The sequence below is a fragment of the Aotus nancymaae genome, unplaced genomic scaffold (assembly GCF_030222135.1).
Source record: "Aotus nancymaae isolate 86718 unplaced genomic scaffold, 86718_ANA_hifiasm-v0.15.2.pri h1tg000003l, whole genome shotgun sequence".
In the NCBI taxonomy this organism is placed as follows: Eukaryota; Metazoa; Chordata; class Mammalia; order Primates; family Aotidae; genus Aotus; species Aotus nancymaae.
Genome location: NW_026988414.1, coordinates 54097928 through 54121561, shown reverse-complemented (window position 1 = coordinate 54121561; position 23634 = coordinate 54097928). Strand labels below are relative to the sequence as shown.

Below are 23634 nucleotides of genomic sequence, written 5' to 3'. Positions count from 1 at the left end.
TTATTCATTGACATTTATTATGTTCTCTTAGATTCTTATGCATTGTTGTAAATTTTTACTGTCAACATTTACTGATGCTCAAATGTTACAAATCTGGCCAGTAGGAGCCCCTACAGCTTAGAGAACAATGTCATCATCATTCTTTATGTTGTACATAATCTTGTACTTTTTCTGCTGCATCCTTGGAATCAGCCAGTACTCTAAGACCTCTGATTCTTTTTAGTAGAGAGTGGTGTTTAGGTCTTGGTGCTAGATGTGCTTATTGCTACCAGGATGTCATAACTTTTAGGTCTTCTTGGCATTCAAAGCAAGAGGAAGAAATACACACAAATAAATATTTCTCTCTCTGTTCATCTATCCATCAGTTTACTTGTCCGTCTAAACATGAAAAACCATGACTTCATACTGATACCTTCAATTTCAGTCTAGTACCACAGGGTTCATTGCAGTATTCTTCCTTTCCATATTTGTAACTCCACCACCTAAGAAACAAGGCTTTATTATTATTAATATACCTACTTATTTGCTCAATTCTAACAAAAAAAAAAATATATTTAAAATTTCTACTCTTATAGCACCCTGAAAAAGTAACCTAATGACTAGAGTTCAGTGTTTGCATATGGTTCTTTGTGTCTTTAGACTGAGGGTATGTAGTCAAAGCACTGCATTAAGAAGTTACCTGTGTTAGTTCATTTTTTCCTCTCTTCTGTGTTTCTGTGTTCTTTATTTGAAATACAGTAAGATTCATATGTTTCTGTTGTATTCCTTTTAGCTTTATTTCACCCATGCTTGTTGATTTTATTTGGATATATGAAACAATATGGTTTCAAAAATGAAAAATGTCCCCAGAAACAGTCTTTCAGTTTCTCTGCTCTGTTTATGTTGTTCCCACTCTAGTTCCTGTTACTTGTAGGTAACTAGTGTCATTAGTTTTTGGTTTATCCTTCTTGTATTTCTTTTGCAAAAACAAGCGGATTAATGTGTTTTCTTTTCCCACTCTGTCATACACAAAGGTGACATCGCGCGCGTGTGTGTGTGTGTGTGTGTGTGTGTGTGTGAAGTTTGCTTTTTTAAATCAGGTCATAGAGATCATTCTTATTCATCCTAACAGCCTATTCACCCAGTTTTCTAAATGTTAACATTTCAATTGTTTCCAGTAGTTTGCCATCAGAAACACTGTAGTGGATAACCTAGTGCATATATGTGTTTATAATGTTGGAGGTGAATATTTTGGTTAAATTCTTGGAAGTAATATCGCTAAGTCAAAAGATAAATGTAAGAACTTTTGTTAGATATTGTCAAATTCCCCTCCACAAAGGCTGTACCAATTTTAATTTGTACAAGCCAGGTTATGAGAGGACCTATTTCTTCACAGTCTTGTCAACACAATGTGTTGTCAGAAGTTTTAATTTTTTTGCTAAGCTGAAACATGAGAAATGGTGTTGCAGCATAGTTTTTATTTGCTTTTATTATTTGTTAAGTTGAAGAGTTTCCACATGATAAATACAATTTTTAGGTCTTTTTTTGTGAATTGTCTGTGTCTTTTAGCTGTTTTTTAAATGGCGTTTTTGATTTTTTTTCTCATGTAAACATTCTTGGTATATTATTGGTGCTACTGGCTTTTTAACTGTGATACATGTTGCAGCAAATATTTTTTTCTAGCTTGTCATTTGTTCTTTTTGAATAGGATGTAATTCACATACCATAACAATAATCCTTTAAACATGTACAGTTCAGTGGTATTTAGCATGTTCATAAGGTTGTACAGCATCACTACCATCTAATTCTAGAACATTTTCATCTTCTAAAAAGAAACCCCATGCCCATTGACACCTACTCTCCTCAATCCATAAATCCCCTGACGATCACCATACTTTCTGTCTCTCTGGATTTAATTACTGTTTTTTTTTTTTTTTATGTCTGGCTTCTTTCTCTTAGCATAATGTTTTCAAGATTCATATATGTTATAGATGCATTAGTGCAACATTTGTTTTTGTAGCAGAATAATATTGTATTATATGGATATGCAATATTTTGATCAGTTGATAAACATTTAGAATGTTTCCACTTTTTGGCTAAGAATAATGCTACCATGAACTCTCGTGTGCATGTTTTTGTGTGGACAAAAGTTTTCATTTTTTTTGGTATATACCTCGGGGTGGAACTGTCAAGTCATATGGTAAATTTATGTTTAGACTCTTGAGGCACTGCCAGACTGTTTTCCAAAGCAGTTGTGTCATTTTAAAATTTTAGCAGTGCCTGAGAGTTTCCATTTCTCCACATCCCTATCAACACTTGCCATTATATTGTCCTTTTGACTATAACCATCTTACTGGGTGTGCAGTGGTATCTTATTGTGATTTCATTTGTGTTTCTCTTAAGAGTAAGGATGTTGAGCATCTCTTCATGTGCATATTGGTCATTTGTATGTTTTCTTTAGAGAAATGTCTTAAGATCCTTCGCCCATTTTAAATATTGAGTTCTTTTTATTGTTGAGTTTATATATTCTGGATACTAGTCTCTTGTCAGATAGATGAGCTGCAAATATTTTCTCCCATTCTGTGGCTTGTCTTTTCATGTTCTTGATGACGATCTTTGAAACACAAAGTTTTCATGAGGTCCAACTTACCAGGGTTTTTGTTTTTGCTTTGCTTCATATCTAAGAAGCCACTGCTTAATTCAAGTTTACAAAGACTAATGACTATGTTTCTTCTAAGACCTTTATAGTTTTAGCTCTTACATTTAAGTTTTAAATTTACTGTAAGTAAATTTTGTATAAAGTAGATGGTAGGGGTGTCTAGCTTCATTCTTTTTTTATGTGGATAACCAGTGTCCTATCACCAGTTTTTGAAAAGCCTGTTCTTTCTCCACTGAATATTCTTGGTATCCTTGTCTGTCAACAATCAGTTACCCATAAATTTATGGATTTGCTGTTTGTCTTTTGAATTTGCTTATGATTTTTTTTTGGCCATGCTCAAGTTTGAATTTTTGTGTAGCGGAATTTATCAACATTTTGCTTATCTTAATTTTGAGTCAAAGAAAGTCTTCTCCTGTACTTAAGTTATGGAGGACTTCAGCCATGTTTTCTCTTAGTAATTATGTCATTTTCAAAATGCCTGTTCTTTTGTCTCAGAACCATTTATTTGATTTTATTACTTTAGAGAGAGGGTCTCATTTTGTTACTCAGGCTGGAGTGCAGTGGCATAATCATAGTTCACTGCAACCTCAAAGTCCTGGACTCCAGCTATCCTCCTGCCTCAGCCTCCTGAGGATCCAGGACTACAAGTGCATGCCACCATGCCCGGGTAGTTTTAAAAATTTTTAAGAGATGAGATTTTGCTATGTTGCCTACGCTAGTCTCAAACTCCTGGGTTCAAGCAGTACCCCTGCATTGGCATCCCAAAGTACAGGGATTACAGGGGTGAATCACCATGCTGGCCAGAATCATTTATTAAAAGTAAATTTTGTTCAATGATTTCAGGTGCCACCTGTAACATATACTAAATTTGCATATGTATATTCATCCATTTTTGGACTTTCAAGTCTGTTTCTGTCTCTGTTTATGTAATACCGTGATTTTTTTTTTTTTTTTTTTTTTTTTGGGTTTTGGCCAAACTTTTTATTTAGTATTCTGTAGTTGTTTAACACACACTTAAATGGTCTTATTGGGGGAGGGGAAAGGGGAGGTTCTTGCAGATTCCCAAGGAAATGTCAGAAAGACAAAATGGCCAGCATTATCCATTTGCATTTTTGGGTTTACTGGGTGATTATTTCCTTACATAGGCATCTGATTTCAGGTTTTTCATACTGAGATCATGGAGGTTTTAGTTGGAAGACACCCTGAAATCTTATGAGTAGCATACCCCAACCACCCTCTAACAGCTAGTTTGTTTGTATAGGCAGAATGATTCATCTCTCCATTTTAGATGGCTAGATGTTTTGTGGAAGATCTTAGAACTGCTTGCCTCACTTACTGGGAAAAATCATATAGGAAGTGGCCTTTAGGGACACTTTAACTTGGAAAGTTACAACACTAGTACAACAAGTCTTAACACATTTAACATTTGCTTGTTGAAAAGCAATGTCATAAAGTCAAATAATATTAAACATGTTTTACTTTTTTCCTCACAAGAACATAAAAATTATGGAGGGGAACTTAACAGGGAATTTAAAAAAGGTAACACAATTTTTCTTTTTAGCAGTCCTTGGGTAGTTATGACAGAATAGTTTACACTTTTTGTTTGTTTCTTTGAACTGGGATTTTGGTCCAAAGTTTTGTTTGTTTCTAGTATCTGCTTCTGCCTCCCCCTCTATCAGATCGGCTTCCTCCACGGCCACCACCTCTTGGTGCTCCGCGGCTTGAACGGCTGATAGGAATCACATGGAGGAGGGTACCCCCTTCCCATAGAAGGGGGAAGCCCTCTTTCTTGTCTGCCAACCCGATCACGACCACTTGAGTAGAGATCACTTCGGCTGCTTGAGTAACTGTCTCGACTTCCACCATATCCGTCACGTGAGATGCTGTAATCATCATAGCGACTGCTTCCACCATAAGATGGCGGGGGCCCTCATGTAGGTGGAGCACTACGTGAGTTACCATAACTCTCATATGAATCTCTGTAGGAACCTCCACTTGGATGATCTGAATAGTCACGATCACGACCATATCCGTCTCTATCGCTATAGCCTCTTGATGGCTAGTCATCACGTGAACTGGAATGACCATAGTCACGGTAAGTATAATCTCGTGGTGGTGGTGCATAATCTCTGGTATCACGAGAACTTGGGTAATCTCTGCTGGAATAGCTGTCTTTAGTAGAATACCCATCATCTCTTGGGGACAAATAAACATCTCTACGAGAAGGCAGTGGTTCTCTTCGAGGTGGACCTCCATAACTATCTCTTCCACGTGATACAGGAGCTCTTCCTCCCATTCCACTGCTGCTGCGAACTGGTCCTGAAGGTGCAGATCTCTTAGGAGGAGGACCCCCACTTCTTGGTGGTGGTCCTCTTTTTACTGGGAGTGGTCCTCTGGAAGAACTCATGTTAAAATTCATGGAATATCCACCGTCATCCATGTGTCCTCCCCGTGAGGGAGGTCCCCTGGTTCCTCCACTTCCTCCACTTCCTCCTCTTCCACCTCTAAGACCTCTTGGAGGGCCTCTACTTCTTGGAGGTGGAGGTGACCCACGTCTACCACTTTCAAATGATGGTTTGGTGGCTTGTTCCACTTTGATGGCTTTTCCATCTAATGACTTTCTATTCATGTCTCTGGCTGCATCCTTAGCGTCTGCTGGGCTTTCAAACGTGACAAAAGCAAATCCTCTTGATTTGTTGGTTTCACGGTCTTTCATCAAGAGTACTTCCACTATTCATCCATATTTGCCAAATACTGCTTCAAGAGCTTTCTCATTTGTTTCCGTATTAAGCCCACCAATGAAGAGCTTTCCTGGGTGATCTGCTTCAACCATTTTTTTTTTTTTTTTTTTTTTTTTGCCGGTGAGTCGGAGGGGTGACAATGGGTTCAAGCTCCAACGAGGTCGCTGAGAGGGGCTTCCTAGCAGCTTAGCACCAAAAGCGGCTGCCGGGTCCGAGCACCGAAACGCAAAGCCGCTAGCACTACTGCGCAACGAGCAATACCGTGATTTTTAATTAAAATTTTTATTTTGTGCTAGTTTTAGATTCATATGCAGTTGTAAGAAATAACACAGAGATTTTCTGTAACCTTTTCCAGTTTTCCGCAGTGGTGACACCTTGAAAAACTGTAGTACAGTATCAAAACCAGGATATTAACATTGATAACAGTCTACAGATTTTTTGCAGTTTACTTGAACTCATCTATGTATATATGTGTGTATTTACTTCTGTGCCATTCTGTCACATACACAGGTTCAAGTATTCACCACCACAGTCAAAATATAGAGCAGTTTCATCACTGTAAGGATCACTCATGTTGCCCTTTTATAACCATACTCATTTCCTCTTTCATCCTCCCTAGTCTCTGGCAACCACTAACCCATTCTCCATTTATATAATTTTGTCATTTTAATGGCATTACAAAAGCAGAATGATACAGTATATAATTCTTAGGGGTTGGTTTACAAAATCTTTACTCAGTGCAGTTTCTTGGAGATGTACTCAAATTGTTGCATATTTATTATTGAGTAGTAGTGTATGGTATGGATGCACCAATTTGTATAATCATTTAGTTTTTGAAGGACACCAGGGTTGGTTCTGGGTTTGTACTCATGAATAAAGCTGCTAATGATCATTCATATACAGGTTGTTATGTGAACATAAGTCTTCCACATTCCTCTGAGATAAATGCTTATGAGGGTGATTGTTTTGAAGTGGCCTTGTTTTCTGGGGTGACATTTAGAGTTCTTCGTCTCATAGCCAAGGAAATCAAGGAGGTGGACATACCAAGGGTCAAGTTTAGAGCAGAAATTTAATAGGAGAAGGAAAAAGAACAGCTCTCTGCTACAGAGAGGGGTCCCGGAAAACGGGTTGGCATTCTGTGATGAAAGGCAGGAATTTTTACAGAGAAGCTAGTGGGGAGGTGGTATCTGAACATAGCAGGGGAAGAACCAGTTAGGACCAGGTGTGTCATCTGTATAGGGTGCAAATCTCTGGAAGCGCCTACTCCCATCTTTTGTTACACAGACAGGTCCTCAGCCTGAGCTACTCCATGTTGCTTATTTATTTCTTACTGTGCATGTGCTAAAAAAGGGGAAGTGGAACCTCCATGGTAGACATACCTGGCCCCAGGTAGCCCTTTCTATCCATGCAGCTGCTGGCATCCCCCAGCTTGATCTTCCAGGCTACTCTTTGTTAGAAAGTGAGTGATTTCTTGGGCTGCTTTTTGTTAGAAGGGAAGTTAGGCCAAGGATGCTTTGCCCTTACTATCTGCCCGAATAGTTTTTTCTGTCTCCTGTATCATGATAATGGCATGTTTAGTTACATAACAAACTGTAAAACTGTTTTAATTATAGGGGCTTTTCAGTATGTTTTAATATCTGATGGGGCCAATAACCCCTAAGAGCTTTTCTTGTCAAGCATTTTCCAAGCCTTTACACAAAACGGTTGTATTTTGCCAATGATATCTTTTTGTCTAATTTATCCTGCTTATAGGATTGCAGATGGTCAAAGTAGTATTTTCATTGCTTTCCTAACTTCAGCTCTTGACTATCTTTAGTCCAACTTGGCTGGCAAATTGCCATTTTAGTATGTCGCATTTGCTTGCACCTTTTCTGAATTTCTCAATTATTCTTTTTAAGAAACTAAAATTATGAAATTTTGATTCCTCTTATTTTTTCTTATCTACGTAGAATAATGGCACTTGCATATACATCAGTGATTCTCAAACATTAGTGACAGAATCACTGATGTATATGCAAGTGCCATTATTTTAAGGTAACAGAATCACCTGGAAGGCTTATTAAAACACAGATTGCTAGTCCTCAGCCCCAGAGGCTCTAATTCAGTAGGTATGGGGTGGGACCTGATTATTTGCATTTCTGCAGCACCTGGTGTTGCTGAGGCTGCTGGCTTGGGGACCACATTTTGAGGACTACTAGTCTTTATTAGAATGGCTTATGGAGTGCCTCTGGGAAGATTGCTGGGTGTTATGATTGATGCTATATTTGAATGATTGTGTAGGACAGGTGTCATTATGTCTGTACTGCTAAAGAAACAAGGTATATGATACTGGTATCTGACAGACTTTTAAATCTTAATACTGAAAGGAGATAGAAAAGTTCACCTTTTAAGTCATTCATTTATTGAAGCGTTCATTTATTCATAAGGTTTCTTTGCTTCCAACTACATTTGCTAGGCAGTGAAATGGATTCTGTTTTACATAGTGAGGAATTTTTTAAAAGAAAAGTTAAATGTATTTTCTAAAATTCTATATTTAAGAAGCAAAAGGTTACTAGAGATTAGGAAGGGTAATGTGTGACAGGGTGAGGGGAAGGTCATGGGGCCATAGCACAACAAGGAGAATGTGGTCAATAATAATTTAACTGTACATTTAAAAATAACCAAAAAAGTTTAATTAGATTGATTATATCACAAAGGATAAATGCTTGAGTGGATGGATATTCTATTTTCCATTATATGATTCTCATGCATTGCATGCCTGTATTAAAACATCTCATGTACCCCGTAAATATATACACCTATGTACCCCCAAAATTTAAGAAATTATAAAAGCAAAAAACAAGAAAGAAAAAAGCACTTGACTTTCAGAAGCCTTTGAATAACCTTTGCAGAATTGTGCCTCTGTTCTACACAAAATTAACTGTGTTAAAACTGTGAATTAAAGCTAAAATTTAATTTCACAAACTTAATAATGTCTTTATAACTGATAATGACATCTTGGTTGCCTTGACACAACAACCAGAGACTTGATTTCCTTGAGATAAGGACTTTGGTTGAATCAGTATTTCTTTAAGTATTTATCTTGTCTCATAATAATTGTGTTACTTTGCCAAAGATTGTACTCATACCTTGACAAATGAAACTATACCAGTAAATTAATTCTATTTAAGTCAGAGTAGAATTGACTAGGGGTTACCCACTGACGAATGTCAGAGCCCAGTGTGTTACATGAAACTAAATTGGAAACTGGCCTCTGGAACTCGATGTTTTCTTTTAACCTAAATCAACTCTGTAATGTGAGATAAATACAATTGTTTAAAGATTCTTAAGATGTTGACTTTGAATTTACTTATTTTGTGTTTAATTAAAATGGTGCATACAGATATGTATGTAGTGTGGTTTGGCAATAGTTAAAATTGGGAGCAGAGAAGGAACATTTTTAGAAATCTTGGTTTCCAAGCAACCAAACACACAATATCAGATCCGTGTACCACTTGCTTAATGTTAAGATGCCCTAAATGTAAATAATTGATTGAGCAGAGAGTAGAACAACCATTATAGTCAGCTGAATTCCAAGCTCCTTGACCTGAGCTCATTATGCTCAGGTTAGAGAATAGGGCGGCTGACTTCTCTTAGAAAAGGAACCCAGATAATCTCTGGCATGCATATAGATCTTGAAAATTATTTGGACTTAAGTAAGCATTTAGTTTTCAAGCTTTAGTTTAGTGAATGTGAGGATTCTGATATGTGATCTTTCAGGAGACAAATGAGCTCAGAGCCACACGGTTTCTCTCCCTCTTTCTGGGAGCCATGCACCCTCTCCACCGAAAACAGAGGACCTAAGGAGTGATTGATTTTATAAAAGATAAGGAGTAACACACTCTATATATTCATCAAACCCTATAAATAACTTTCACTTCTAGACCTCTCTGATATAAATATCTTTCTTTTCATTTCGGAAGCTTTCCATGGGTGATTTCATCCATACTTGTGGTTTTAACTCTTGTACTTCTATGTATGACATCCAAATGATACCTCAAGCCTCATTCTGTTTCAGAATTAGATTTTCATGTTATAACACATGCTGGACATTCCAACTCAAAATGTCTAAACGGAATTAATCTCTTAATCTCTCTGCTCCTCCAGAGAAGACTACTCTCCCTGCTCTGCTCTGTCCCGTCTTGGGTTGTATTTGGGAATATCACTGGGCTCTTTGATTTCTTGCCCTGTTACCCTTACATGTGGCTATTTGCCATGGTCTGTCAGTTCTGCCTCGCTAGTCCTCCCCAGTAAGTCTTCCTTCTCTTCTACTCTTATAGTCTCTCACCTTGACCTTTTATTTATTCATTTATTTAACTTTTTTTTAGGCAATCTCACTTTGTCACCCAGGCTGGAATGCAGTGGTGCAATTATGGCTCACTGCAGCCTTGACCTTCTGAGCTCAAGCAATCCTCCCACTTCAGCCTTCCCATGCAAGTAGCTGGGACTACAGGCATGCACCACGATGCCTGCCTAATTTTTAATTTTTTTTTTTTGTAGCAATGGGGTTTCACCATGTTGCCCAGGCTGGTCCTGAATGCAGGCTCAAGTGATCTGCCTGCCTCCCAAAGTGCTGGGATTACAGGCTTGAGCCACCACACCTGGCCTTCACTTTGACCTTGACTCATCTCCCTGTCCCTTATCTTTGCCTGCTCAAGTCCACCTTGTATACTACAACCATAATTTTTATTTTTAGAAACACATTTCTGACCACATTGCTCACCTTTAAACACTTGGATGATGCTTGGTCACCAGCAGCATAAAGTCTAAGCTCTTTGGCTAGACTTACTAGTCTGCCACGATCTCACTCTTGTCTACTTCTCCATCTTGATGTCTTGCCATTCCCCAAACATACTTTAGAATACAGCAATTCAGAACTCCTTTTAGTTCCCTGAAATCATCATAATGTTTCACACATCCTTACCTGTGATTGTGCTGGTTTTTCTTACCCCTGTGTCTCTTTTAATTCTTTTGCTTTCAAGACATTGCTCTGGGTTTTCTAGGATGCCTCCCTTGATTTCTTTTGCTCACCCATCTGCTGCCATCCCAGATTATGTGAGTTGACTCATCCCTAGGGTCTCCATAGGGCATCTTGTATATATCTCTATGGTAAATCCTTGTCCACCTTATTGAATTCATCTTTAAGCTCCTTGAGTGGAGGGTGTGTGTTTTATTTCTCTTTCTGTCTCTCTTTCCCTGTGTGGCTCTTGAAATCATTGTGAATTGATCTGTGCACTTCTTTATGGAGGTATGCAGAATTAACTGCATAATTGTGGCAAGAAATGTCTTTGCCTTTTATTTTTAATGACAATGAGAGTTAGTAGCATGTTCTTTGTATTTATCTTGGGTATACATTGCTACAAAGCAGATCACCCCAAAACTCAGCAGCTTAAAACAAGAAATATCGTGTGTGTGTGTGTGTGTGTGTGTGTGTATGATTTTTTTTTTTTTTTTTTAAGATGGAGTCTCACTCTGTTGCCCAGGCTGGAGTGCAATGGTGTGATCTTGGCTCACTGAAACCTCTACCTCTAGGGTTCAGGTGATTCTCCTGCCTGACCCTCCTTAGCAGCTGGGACTACAGGTGTGGGCCACCACGCCTGGCTAATTTTTGTATTTTTAGTAGAGACAGGGTTTCACCATATTGCCCAGGCTGTCTTGAATTCCTGACCTCAAACAATCTGCCTGCCTTGGCCTCCCAAAATGCTGGAATTACAGGTGTGAGCTGCTACACCTGGCCAAAACAACAAACATTTTATTTGTTCATGATTTTGTTGGAAAATCCTGGACTCATGATTGAGTTGGGCTCACCTGGATGTTTCTTCTTTTTGTCTTGTCACTCACGGGTCTTCATTCATCTTGTGGCCCAACTGAAAATAGAAGGTCTAGAATTTCTGGCAATTTGTTGCTGGCTGTTAGCTCTGCCTCCCTCTCATTCTCAGCTAGGGTTTCTTTCCATGGCAATCTCAGAGCAGCAAGAGACTAAGGGTGAAAGTTGCAAGGCCTTTAGAGACCCAGGCCCAGAAAGTGTACAGTGGCAGTTCAGTAACATTCTCTTGGCCAATGTAAGTCACCAGACCAGCTCAGATTCAAGGGGTGGGGAATAGACTTCATCTGGATGGGAGGAGCTGCCAAGTCACATTGCCAAGGAGTGTGCATTCAGGGATGGGAGGAATGTGATTGTTTGTTGTTGGCAGCACAGTATACCTTACTAGAACTGAATTGACTTCTCTACTTTTTGAACATTTTTTTGTACATTGTGTTATTTCTCTGTGCTAGTTATCTCACATGCTTTAAACTTTGTGTGTCTTATTTCCTTCCTTAGTAGGCCACATTGGGAGCTCATCTTTGTCTTACACTTAGGAGACAGTACAAAAACTTTTTTTTTTTTTTTTTGAGACGGAGTGTCACTCTGTTGCCAGCCAGAAGTGCCATTGTGTGATCTCAGCTCACTGCAACCTCCGCTTTCCAGGTTCAAGTGATTCTCCTGCCTCAGCCTCCTGAATAGCTGGGACTACAGACAGGCACCACCATACCCAGCTAATTTTTTGTATTTTTAATAGAGACAGGGTTTCACCATGTTGGCCAGGATGGTCTTGATCTCTTGACCTTGTGATCTGCCCGCCTTGGCCTCCCAAAGTGCTGGGATTGTAGATATGAGCCACCGTGCCCGGCCTGCAATAAACAGTTATATATCTCATAGCACATACCAGATTTTTAATATTTAGCAGATGTTTAATCAGGACCTAAGGGGTGATTTTTTTTTAAATAAATCAAGTATACAGAAAAGTAAAAGATAGTCATTTACCTAATACTCTGAACATCTTTCTTTAGATAAAATAGTACTGTGCACTGATAACTAAAATAACATTACCAAATTTAATTGAGATGTAATTTGGGGCCTACCTTTAAAGCTAAAGAAATTCCTTTGTATATGAATATTACAGGCAATTGTGTAATATCAGTATCTATCTGAAAAGACTGTGCTGTTTACAGAACTCTTTAAATTGTACAGAGGCTATTTTTCCCTAGAATTTCAAATTTATTTGCTCTGCAAGAAAGGGAAGAGTGAGAAAAGGTGCCTTAAGGATGTAGACATGCTGTATCTAGTACTATTATTTATTGTCAGCAGTATACAGATAAAAATGTTAATGCCCTTCTTGCATATTGGGTTTGTTCCACGGATGACTCTTTTCCTGGAGTTCTTAGAAGTTGTACATAACCAAAGGGGACTGGAGAGTGAGAGAAGCAAAAGATTTGGCTAGAAGACGAGAGAGATACGTTCTGGTTTAGGGGCTAAAATTGCCCTGTGCAGTATCTGAAAAACATAAATCCCTGCTGTCAATCTTAATTTTTGATCTTAGTCTTTAGTGTCCATTCCTTTGTCTTTTTTCTTTCCTTCTCCTCAACTTTGCTGTAAAAATATTTACACATCTAGAATGGAAAGAATTATTTTTGCCCAAACTATAAAAAGTATATCACAGGCTGGACGCAGTGCCTCATGCCTGTAATGGCAGCACTTTGGGAGGCCGATGTGGGTGGATCATTTGAGATCAGGAGTTCAAGACCAGCCTGGCCAACATGGTGAAAACCCATCTCTAATAAAAATACTAAAATTGGCTGGGCATGGTGGCTCATGCCTGTCATCCCAGCACTTTGGGAGGCCGAGGTGGGCGGATTATCTGAGGTCAGGGGTTCAAGACCAGCCTGACAAACCTGGAGAAACCCTGTCTCTACTAAAAATACAAAATTAGCCAGATGTTGTAGTGCATGCCTGTAATCGCAGCTACTTGGGAGGCTGAGGCAGGAGAATCACTTGAATCTGGGAGGTGGAGGTTGCCGTGAGCCGATATTGTGCCATTGCACTCTAGCCTGGGTAACAAGAGCAAAACTCTGCCTCAAACAAAACAAAACAAAACAAAACAAAACAAAACAAAAACCACACACACTAAAATTAGCTGGGCATGGTGGCAGTCGCCTGTAATCTCAGCTACTTGGGATGGTGAGGCAGGAGAGTCGCTTGAACTTGGGATATGGAGGTTGCAGTGAGCAGAGACTGTGCCACTGCATTCCAGCTTGGGTGACAGAGCAAGACTGTCTCAAAAAAAAAAAGTATATCACAAATGTTTAATATTGTTACATATTTTTCCTTAATACATAATCATGCATCCCTAAAAGTGGCATTTTGCTACATAGCCTCAATATAGTTTTCACAACTCAATTTTGTCCTCTTAAAACAAGAATGCTGGTACCGTCTTCACTGATGAAAGACTTGTGGCTAAGAAAGTCTGAGACATAACAGATGCTTCTCCATGTTGCTTTCCCATTTTTCTCTTAAAATTTAGTTTCTTTTTGTCCTTTTTATCTTTTCATATTATTTTTCTCTTCTCCATAATTCTGCCTTCTGCCTTCTTATTGGGATGTCTGCTCTCTGTGCCAAATATGCCTTAAATTCCTTCATCTTGGTTCCCCTCGGGAGAGACTAATGGAAGACACTTCAGTACTAGGTCTGCTCAGAGGATATCACAGCCTGCCCCTCATGGGACCATTTGGTGATGTCTTCCTCCATCATTGCCTGCGGTCACGCCTGTGGACTTAAAGGTTGAGCAAGATCTTCTGTCCCAAGAGAACCCACATTTATATTCTGACTGGGTCTCTGTGAAGATTTTAAAAACATTTTTTTTTCTGAAAAGATACAGCTGTACCCATGTAAGCAAACATGGAAGACTGTTCATTATTTTCTCCTTTTTATCCATTCTCATGTTTACATTCACTGTATAATCTTGTTTTTGGCTTATCTTTGACATACTTTATGTACTATGTAGATGGAATAATTTTCCGGGTGATACTGTACTCTGACATCATGAAGGGATGGCTCATTTTAGAGTGGATGCTTTCAAATACTATCAGTGAGAAGATTTTAGTATTTTATACCCTTTAAGCAAGCTTATTTGAGGGTCCACAACATTCCCCTTATGTGTTAAATGAATGAATGATTATTTTACACAACTCACACCGAAATTTTTTAGCTACCCATGCTTCTAGAAGCTTTTAAAGAATCAAAAAGCAGCTGTATTAAAATGGGGAAAAATAGGAAGAAACTTAGAAATAATTTTTAGGAAATGTATTACCTTTAAGCATAGAACTAAAGAGAAGAGGTAGGTGGCACAATAACAACAGAAGACTTAAGTCTAATCAGTATGGGGATTGGAAGCCTGTACTGTAGTGAGTGGTGCTTTACAATATTACCAATTAATGTCTTTTGTATTCTCTTTTTCTGTGTCCTCATTGTATTTTCCTCTGTCTCTTGATTTACCTGCAAAAATACAGGCACATTTGTAAATTTGTGTTAGGGTTTCCTGTAGCATGATCATATGTCACCAGTGAGCCCACTGACTCTGAATTAAGAAAACATGAGCTTAATATGCAGAAGACTGAAACTGTACCCCTTCTTTACACCTTATATAAAAATTAACTTAAGATGGGTTAAAGACTTAAATGTAAAATGCAAAACCATAAAAACCCTAGAAGAAACCTAGGCAATACCTTTCAGGACACAGGCACAGGCAAAGACTTCATGACAAAAATGCCAAAAGCAATGGCAACAAAAGCCAAAATTGACAAATGGGATCTAATTAAACTAAAGAGCTTCTGCACAGCAAAAGAAACTATCATCAGATTGAACAGGCAACCTATGGAATGGGAGAAAATTTTTGTGATCTACCCATCTGACAAAGGTATAATATCCAGAATTTAAAAGGAACTTAAACAAATTTATAAGAAAAAAAACAACCCCATCCAAAAGTTGGCAAAGGATATGAAGACACATTTCTCAAAAGAAGACATTTATGTGGCCAACAAACATATTCTAAAAAGTTCAGCATTACTGATCATTACAGAAATGCAAATCAAAACTACAATTAGATACCATCTTAAAATGCGAGGCTGTGAAGACATAGGAATGCTTTTACACTGTTGGTGGGAATGTAAATTAGTTCAACCACTGTGGAAGACAGTATGAAGATTCCTTAAGGATCAACTACCATTTGACCCAGCAATCCTGTTACTGGGTATATACCCAAAGGAATATATATCATTCTACCCTAAAGACACATGCACAGATATGTTTATTACAGTACCATTTACAATAACAAAGTCAACCCAAATGGAACCAACCCAAATGCCCATTAGTGATAGACTGGATAAAGAAAATGTGGTACATATATGCCATGGAATACTATACAGCTTTAAAAAGGAGTGAGATCATGTCCTTTGCAGGGACATAGATGAAGCCAGAAGCCATCATTCTCAGCAAACTAGCACAGGAACAGAAAACCCAACACAACATGTTATCACTCATAAGTTAGAGTTGAACATTGGAACACATGGACACAGGGAGGAGAACAATGCACACGAGGGCCTACTGGGAAGGAGGTGAGGGGAGGGAACTTAGAGGATGAGTCAATATGTACAGCAAACTACCCTGGCACATGTATTCCTATGTAACCTGCACATTCTGCATATTTGTCCTGGAACTTAAAGCAAAATTAAAAAAAAAAAAAGAAAACGTGGGCTTAAATAGCACACAAGATCTGTTTCTCCTTTGAAAACCCCATTAAGTTTGGATAAATTCTAAGAGAAAGCATTTTAGCTAGCATCCTGAGCACTTCCTCACATTCTTCTAGTTTGTAAGTTAGCATGATGTATGTGTGTTTATGTATTTTAAACTCCATAAACTTTTTTATTATTGAAGCCAAAAACAGACAAGAAGCCTTCTATGAACAAGTTTCTGCTGGTGTGTAGAAAGCTGATAAGAGTGTGGCCTCCATGCTTACAATAGTAAACATCTAGATAATATACAAAATAACAACTTTTATTGGTCTCATCAGAGAATTTCAGTCATGGAACAACTAACTAGCCTAAAATCTAAGGAAAGGGTATGAGTCTCCAAGTAGATAGGACAAGACATTTACTTAACTGGGGTAAATGCTGATGCTGATGTCATAAAAGCTAGTAAGAAAAAAACTCGATTACATTTTAAGTTCTAAAAGCTGACTGTATATAGGCATGGAAACTGCAGCTGCAAGGAGAATTCAGTCACATGCAAGCAGTTCTCCACACACCTCACCTTGTGCTCATGGAGAAAACTAGGGGCAAGGCAGGTGATGGAAGAATGCCATTCTTATGGGGCAGGCCTTGAGGGAGCAAACAGCAACCACTGCAAGGAAGGCATGAAGCCCTCTGGATCCTTCTTCCCTAATCCCACATCTGTTATGGAACAAAAACCTTAAACTCTTGGGAGAAGGGCAGCAAACTCTAGGCTCAGGGGACAAGTGAAAACCTAGTTCAGCTAGGGCAAAGGAACAGGAAAATTGCTGTACATTTGAAGGAGGGTCAAAGAAGTATTATCCACTGGGACTACTAGAGATCTCCTAACATTGTGAGAGGAGGTAGATCACTTGGAATGTCCTGCCCCTATACCCAGGCAAACAGATCCTGCCTAAGACTGAAGTTGAACCAGAACAGAGAATACTTTCTCTCCACACTCACCAGGCTGCTAAGCTCAGAGTAACAAATACTGACAGTTTACTGCTAGGGAAGTGGGGAGAACATGGAGAGAGACCCTCCTCCCTAAGGTACAGGCACAAAGGGAAGACCTAAAGCTGAGGGTGAAGCAGATACTGAGAAAAACACTGTGACAAACCACCCCACCTGAAGAACAAGGTAATGCTAAAGAGACATGAAACCTGTGATGGCAGAGGGTAGTAAGCCTAAATTCAGCTCTCAACTCTCGACTAAATTAAATCAACTCCCCACACTTAAGACTAGCAACATGAGAGACATGTTCATTTCCAGGCATAAATACTATATACCTCAGTCTCTACGGTTCTGCACAAGATGGCTGGCTTTTAACCAAAAATTACTGATGCACAAAAAGACAGGTAAAACGGCACAAATAAAAGAAACAAAGCAATCCGTAGAACCAGACTCAGATATGATCCAGATGTTAGAACTATCAGATAATTTTAAATAACTAAGATCAATATATTAAAGATTCTAGTGGGAAAAATAGGTAATGTATGTGGATGTACAGATATTTCAGTAGAAAAGTTGAAATTACAAAAAAGAATAAAATGAAAATGCTAGAAATGAAAAACTTAGAGATGGAAGATGCTTTTGATACCTTATTGGTAGAATTAATGTAGTCGAAGAAGTAATCAGTATATTTGAAGATTGGTCAGAAGAGATTTATGGAAAATCTGAAACACAAAGAGAAAAGAGGATGTGACAAAACCAAAAATGTGAGCCCCTAATAGTTTTAGTACAATATCAGAAGTTCTAATGTATATGTAATTAGATTCCCAGAATGAGAAGAAAGTGACTAGTATGGTTAAAAATACTGCAATACAAAAAATATTTGAAGAGATAATAGTACAAAATTTTCCAGAACTGATGACACATACCAAATAACAAATCCAAGAAGCTCAATAAGCAGAATGAATACCCACCTCACACACACAGTCAGACATATTATATTCACACTGATAAAAAGCAAAATTTTAAAGGCAACCAGATGAAAAAACACGTTATATACAGAAGAACAAAGATGAGACAAAGCAGACTTTTCATCAAAGTTAGGCAGGATTATAGTGCTGACAGAATAAACTGTCAACCCAGAATCCTATGTCCTGCAAAATATTCTTCAAAATGAAAAAAAGCAAACATAAGTGACCTTATTACTCTTCATTACACTGCCAACATTTAAATATCAATGAAAATGAAGATAAGGGTCTGGTCTCAACCACATTAATCTGAACTGACAACTGTGATAAATCAGCTATGTGTCTCGATTTATGAATTTGTCTTTGATGTTTGAGTTTTAATACTAGTAAATGGTGTAGCTTTGATTGCTCTTAAAGGTAATGTACTTGGTACCTGTATCAGCCAAGGTTTTCTAGAGAAACAGAAGCAGTAGGATGGACAGGTGTGTATGTGTATGTCTAAGGGTACATGTATATTTATGAATGGATGGATATCAAGAGATTTATTTTAAGGAGTTGGCTCCTGTGATCTTGGGAACTGACAAGTACAAAATTCATAGGACATGTTTCTATGAAAGCCCTTCAGGCAGGAGTTGATGCTGCAGTCTTGAGGTTGAGTTTCTTCTTCTTCAGGGAAAATATTAACGCTTGCTTTTGAGTCCTTTCAGTTGACTGGATGAGGTCCCCCCTACATTATTGACAATAATCTCCTTAAAGTTGCTGAATGTAGATTTTAAGCATATCTACAAAATATCTTCACAAACAATACCTAGGTTCATGATTAATTGAATAACTGGATACTATTGCCTAGCCAGGTTGACACATAAAACTAACCATCACAGGACCCATTATTAGAATTGTGGCAAGATGGACAATGGAATCTTTGCAAAACAATGGAATTACTACATTTTGATTATTTGTATTTTTAGCATGGTGATAAGAATGATCCCAGATTGAAGCTGCACATTACATAAGCTGGTAATAGTAAGAATTGAAGTTGTAAACCTGCATTAAAACATTCTAAGCCTTTAAATATGCTCTCTCACATATTAAGTGTATGCTTTGGGTTTTTTTTTAAATAATCATTTCATCATCTAGAACCATTTAAATTTATTTTGAGTTTTTTCAATCCATTTCACTTAAGCAGTTATCTTTACATTGAAATTATCTGATTAACAGAATTGGTACAAGGTATTGAAAGTTCGCAGTTCTCTATGATGACATCATCTGCAAGTACATAGTATTATTTTGGGATTTTGTGAGAACATGAGAGCCTAAAAGTCATTGCAGTACAATATTACTGCAGATATTGGAGGAGGAGTAAGCTAAATGGTGACACTGAGACTGTTTTTGACTCTGCCTGTAATGGGGTACATAGGTTAGAAAACAAACTTTTTAAGTGCAGAAAGAATATTTAAATTGTAAACACAACTGCAGACATACAGAATAGTTGAGTTAAAAAGTATGTTCTTCATAGTAGAGTCCTGAAGTTCTAATGATAAAAATCAGAATGTTAAAAACAAACTATAGCATATATGTAGTTAAATGGAAAATCATGTCCCTACAGAAAATAATGGTTTTTCTCTGTCCTGGTGATAAAGAAGGTTTAAATCAAGGATTTATCTTTGCCCTCTGAAAATATTAGTTTGCTGACTTTAAAAATCATACTTGTTAAACCAGAGAGAAACAATGACGTGAATCTCAAGAAAGTATGAAGAAAGCATCTCAAAGATCACTTATTATTTGGGGCAAATAATTTAGGAAGTAATTTCCATGTTTGAGACTGTGGCAAGGATTGCTGCCTACAGCCAGTTCTGTTATGTAACAGAATGCATTTAAGAGATGCTTGACAGTATGTTTCTGTAATACTCTAGCATTTAAAAGGCAAGGACGGAGATTGTGTTGCATAGTTCAGTATGGTAGTAGCTGCTTTTCTAGTACATGGGTTAGCTTTCTGCTCCCTGCATTTACCTAAGTTCATCTGTTCCAGTCTCTGTCTACTTATAAAATTAAAATAACTCTAAACTTGTTTTGAATTTGTTATGCTACTTAGTTACATATCAAGTGGTACCAAGATTATCTGGTTCTAAACACTGAGTTCAATTTTTATGGGAGATTCAACATCATAATGTGGCAGCCTTTCTGGCTAAATTTTTCAACGAGTAGAATTGCCTTGTGGAGAGCAATTTTCTGTCTATGTATTATTTTCTGTAGCTTGCTTTGGTCAACAGTGGGAAAAAAGCAGTTTGGGTTGGAAATTGGGTTAAAGGAGAATATTAGATATAAGAGAAGTAGCATACTCTTTTACAGGTGAAACCCTGGATACATTATTTATAAGCAGGAGAAGACAAAGGAAAATAAAATCCAATGTGAAAAAATAATAGAGATAGTGAGCACATCTGGTGCTCAGCTCTGGTTTCCAATACCATTCTCCAGTATTGGAGAACCAGGGCACCTTGGAGAAATGGCTGATTCTAGTACTGGGGCAGGAAACATGCAAGATGAGCCTGGAGCGTTTTGTAGTGTGAGAAAGGAAAGAGGTGCCAAAGAATAAAAACCCCAGAGAACATATTGATGAGAGTATGTCAAAGGGACACAGAAGCCAACTCAAAGACCTCCTAATGGCCAAAGAGAGAAAAATTTGAACAGAAAAATAAATAACATAGTATTGGATCATAACCTGACATATCAAATAGATATCTATGAGTTCATACTGATGGAAGTAAATGATGGGATAAATTAATAAATAGGAGAAAAGACACATATTTCCTGTGCAGAGGAATTCCAAACTATGAACTCTGTCTTTTTTTTTTTTTTTTTTGAGACGGAGTTTTGCTCTTGTTACCTAGGCTGGAGTGCAATGGTGCGATCTCGGCTCACCGTAACCTCCGCCTCCTGGGTTCAGGCAATTCTCCTGTCTCAGCCTTCTGAGTAGCTGGGATTACAGGCACGCGCCACCATGCCCAGCTAATTTTTTGTATTTTTAGTAGAGATGGGGTTTCACCATGTTGACCAGGATGGTCTCGATCTCTTGACCTCGTGATCCACCCACTTCGGCCTCCCAAAGTGCTGGGATTACAGGTGTGAGCCACTGCACCTGGCCCTGCACTCTGTCTTAGCATACTGGCCTACTCTTTAAGTGTGAGATGCTCGTAGAGACTTTGAATTGAAGCATACAAGATGGAGAGTGGGTGCAATGGGAGATCACTATACAGTGGAGAAACCCACACACACTACCTCAGCCAGGTGATCAAGGTCCACATCATCAACAGTGATAAATCATGTTGATAGTGTGTTCCCTTAACATGATGTGATGAAAATGGCACTTCACCTCAGTGGTCTTCCTCCCTCAAACACCACCTGTAGTCTCATCATGAGAAAGAAACACCAAGAAAACCCCAAATAGAGGATCATCCTATAATATACCTGATTAGTACTCCTCAAAACTTTTAGGGTTACCAAAAACAAAGAAAAGTTTGAGAAACTGTCAAACCAAGAGGAGCCTAATGAGATATGAAAACTAAATACTTGACCACCAGAATGAGATCCTGTAACAGAAAAAAAGGCCACTAGGAGGTTAGGCGCAGTGACTCACACCTGTAATCTCAGCACTTTGGGAGGCCAAGATGAACAGATCACAAGGTCAGGAGATTGAGACTATCCTGGCCAACATAGCGAAACCCCATCTCTACTAAAAATACAAAAATTAGCTGAGTGTGGTGGCACGTGCCTGTAATACCAGCTACTCAGGAGGCTGAGGCAGGAGAATTGCTTGAACTGGGGAGTTGGAGATTTGCAGTGAGCCGAGATCATACCACTGCACTCCAGCCTGGTGAAAGAGCGAGACTGTCAAAAAAAGCCCACTAGGTAAGAAAGAAGCAAATCTGAATAAACTGTGTGCTTTAGTTCGTAATAATGTATCAATATAGACTCATTGATTGTAACAAATATGCCATACTAATGTACAGTGGTAGTTAGAGAGGACACATACATTTTAAAGCCCGGTACACATGACTCCTTTTGAGTGTCCTCACCATGGCCTACAAGGCCCCATATGATCTGGCCCCTTCATCTTTCTTTAATTGCATGTCTTAGCACCTCCTCCTTAGCACTGTCTCAGCTACTCTGGCCTGGTTGCTGTCCCTTGAACATGCAAGTTTGTTGTTCCCGCCTTTCATTTGCCATTTGCTCTGCCTGAATCTTCGTGTGTATTGTTCATTTCATTTAGGTCTCTGGGCAAATACCACCTAATTATTATACTGCTTATAATAGTATCTCCTGCAGTCTATAAACACAAAACCTGTGTTCTTTGTCGTCATAAAACTTAGTCCCTGAAATTATTTATTTATTTTAACTTCTTATCCCAATAGAAATTAGGCACATGAAGTCAGGGACTTTGTTAATTCTGTTTGTTCCTCTGTCTGTAGCAACTAGAACAATTCCATGCAAGTGGTAGATAGCACTGAGTAAATATCATGTGAATGAAAGAATTCTCAAATTCTGCCTCCTTCCTTTCCTCTGAATGCTTATTGTACATTCTGTGTGACTCTTGGAAAGATTGTTCTCTGCTGTATCTTTTTGTCCATGTATGAGACTTTGTTTACCTTCTAGGTTGCCAATCCTAGCCTCTGATTTACGTCTACACCCTGTGCCTAGCAAAAAGGAGTGACTGCTCAGTAGCGTTTATGGGATAAACATTTGTTTCTGCTTTTCACCTGTCCTTTCACTGCATTCAGCATTCCCCTGGGAGAGGCCTCAGGCATACAAAGTTGAATATGTCTGACTTTGTTTTTATGGATTCCTCCAGGCTTTTCCTCCCTAACCGCTATCTGAACTTCATGCTGCAGGTCCCTTGATTTTGATCTGTTTGGCTTTGGTTTTGGTCTCCCCCATATCACATGTCCTCTTTAGACTTGAAGACATCACTCCTCCCATTTTTAAAAACACAGTCCTAACCTAGAAATCCCATAGGATCTCACCTCATCCTGCTAAAAAATTATGTTGATGAGGCTCACCAAGCTCCTGTGGCCAGCTAAGCCCAGCAGTATAAATGTACACTGTGGCTTACGTGTGACAGTCTGCCTAATGGGAGACTTACTCTCTCTCCCTTCTTTCCCAGTCCCTCACATTTATTTAAGAATAACATGAAAATTGCCAGGTACTAGGGGCACCTATGTGAATAAAATACAAAGACTAAAGAACTCATAATGGAAATACATAGTCCTCATATCACAAGAATCATTATTTACCCTCTGGAAAGCCAGGGAATTTGTTCATGAAGCTTAACCCAGAGTCCTCTTGTCTACCTAGAAGATCTTGCCAGAATGGATTACAGACATAGGGATTAGCTAGAAGTAGACAGACTTCTATTTACTTAGCCTTCAAAACCTTACTACCAAAATGTTGGCAAATATTAGTATACTTTTAAATAATTTCCTCCTGTGGAGAAAGGGACATGCTTTCTCAAATAGAGACTTTTGAAACCCTTCATAACCAATAAGAACCTTAGCATGCTAGGGTAAGGTTAATGATGAATTGATCTCAGCAGATGCCACAGGCTAGATTTTCTGCCATTTAATGTTTGTATTTTTCACTTTACTCTGCCAAGGGTTGACCAGATATTTTTCAGTGCTTATTTCCTGTTCCAGTTGTTGCTTTATAGCTTTTTGCCAGTTTT

The 23634-nt window shown here is 38.4% G+C and overlaps 1 protein-coding gene and 1 pseudogene across 1 annotated transcript in view; one reads left to right on the top strand and one right to left on the bottom strand.

Annotated features, from left to right (window-relative positions):
- The window catches only part of SH3GL2 (SH3 domain containing GRB2 like 2, endophilin A1), a 215502-nt gene that overhangs the window by 85184 nt on the left and 106684 nt on the right, over positions 1-23634 (top strand). The gene's annotated exons all lie outside the window — the stretch shown is intronic.
- LOC135274904 (RNA-binding motif protein, X chromosome-like) lies at positions 3964-5620 on the bottom strand (annotated as a pseudogene).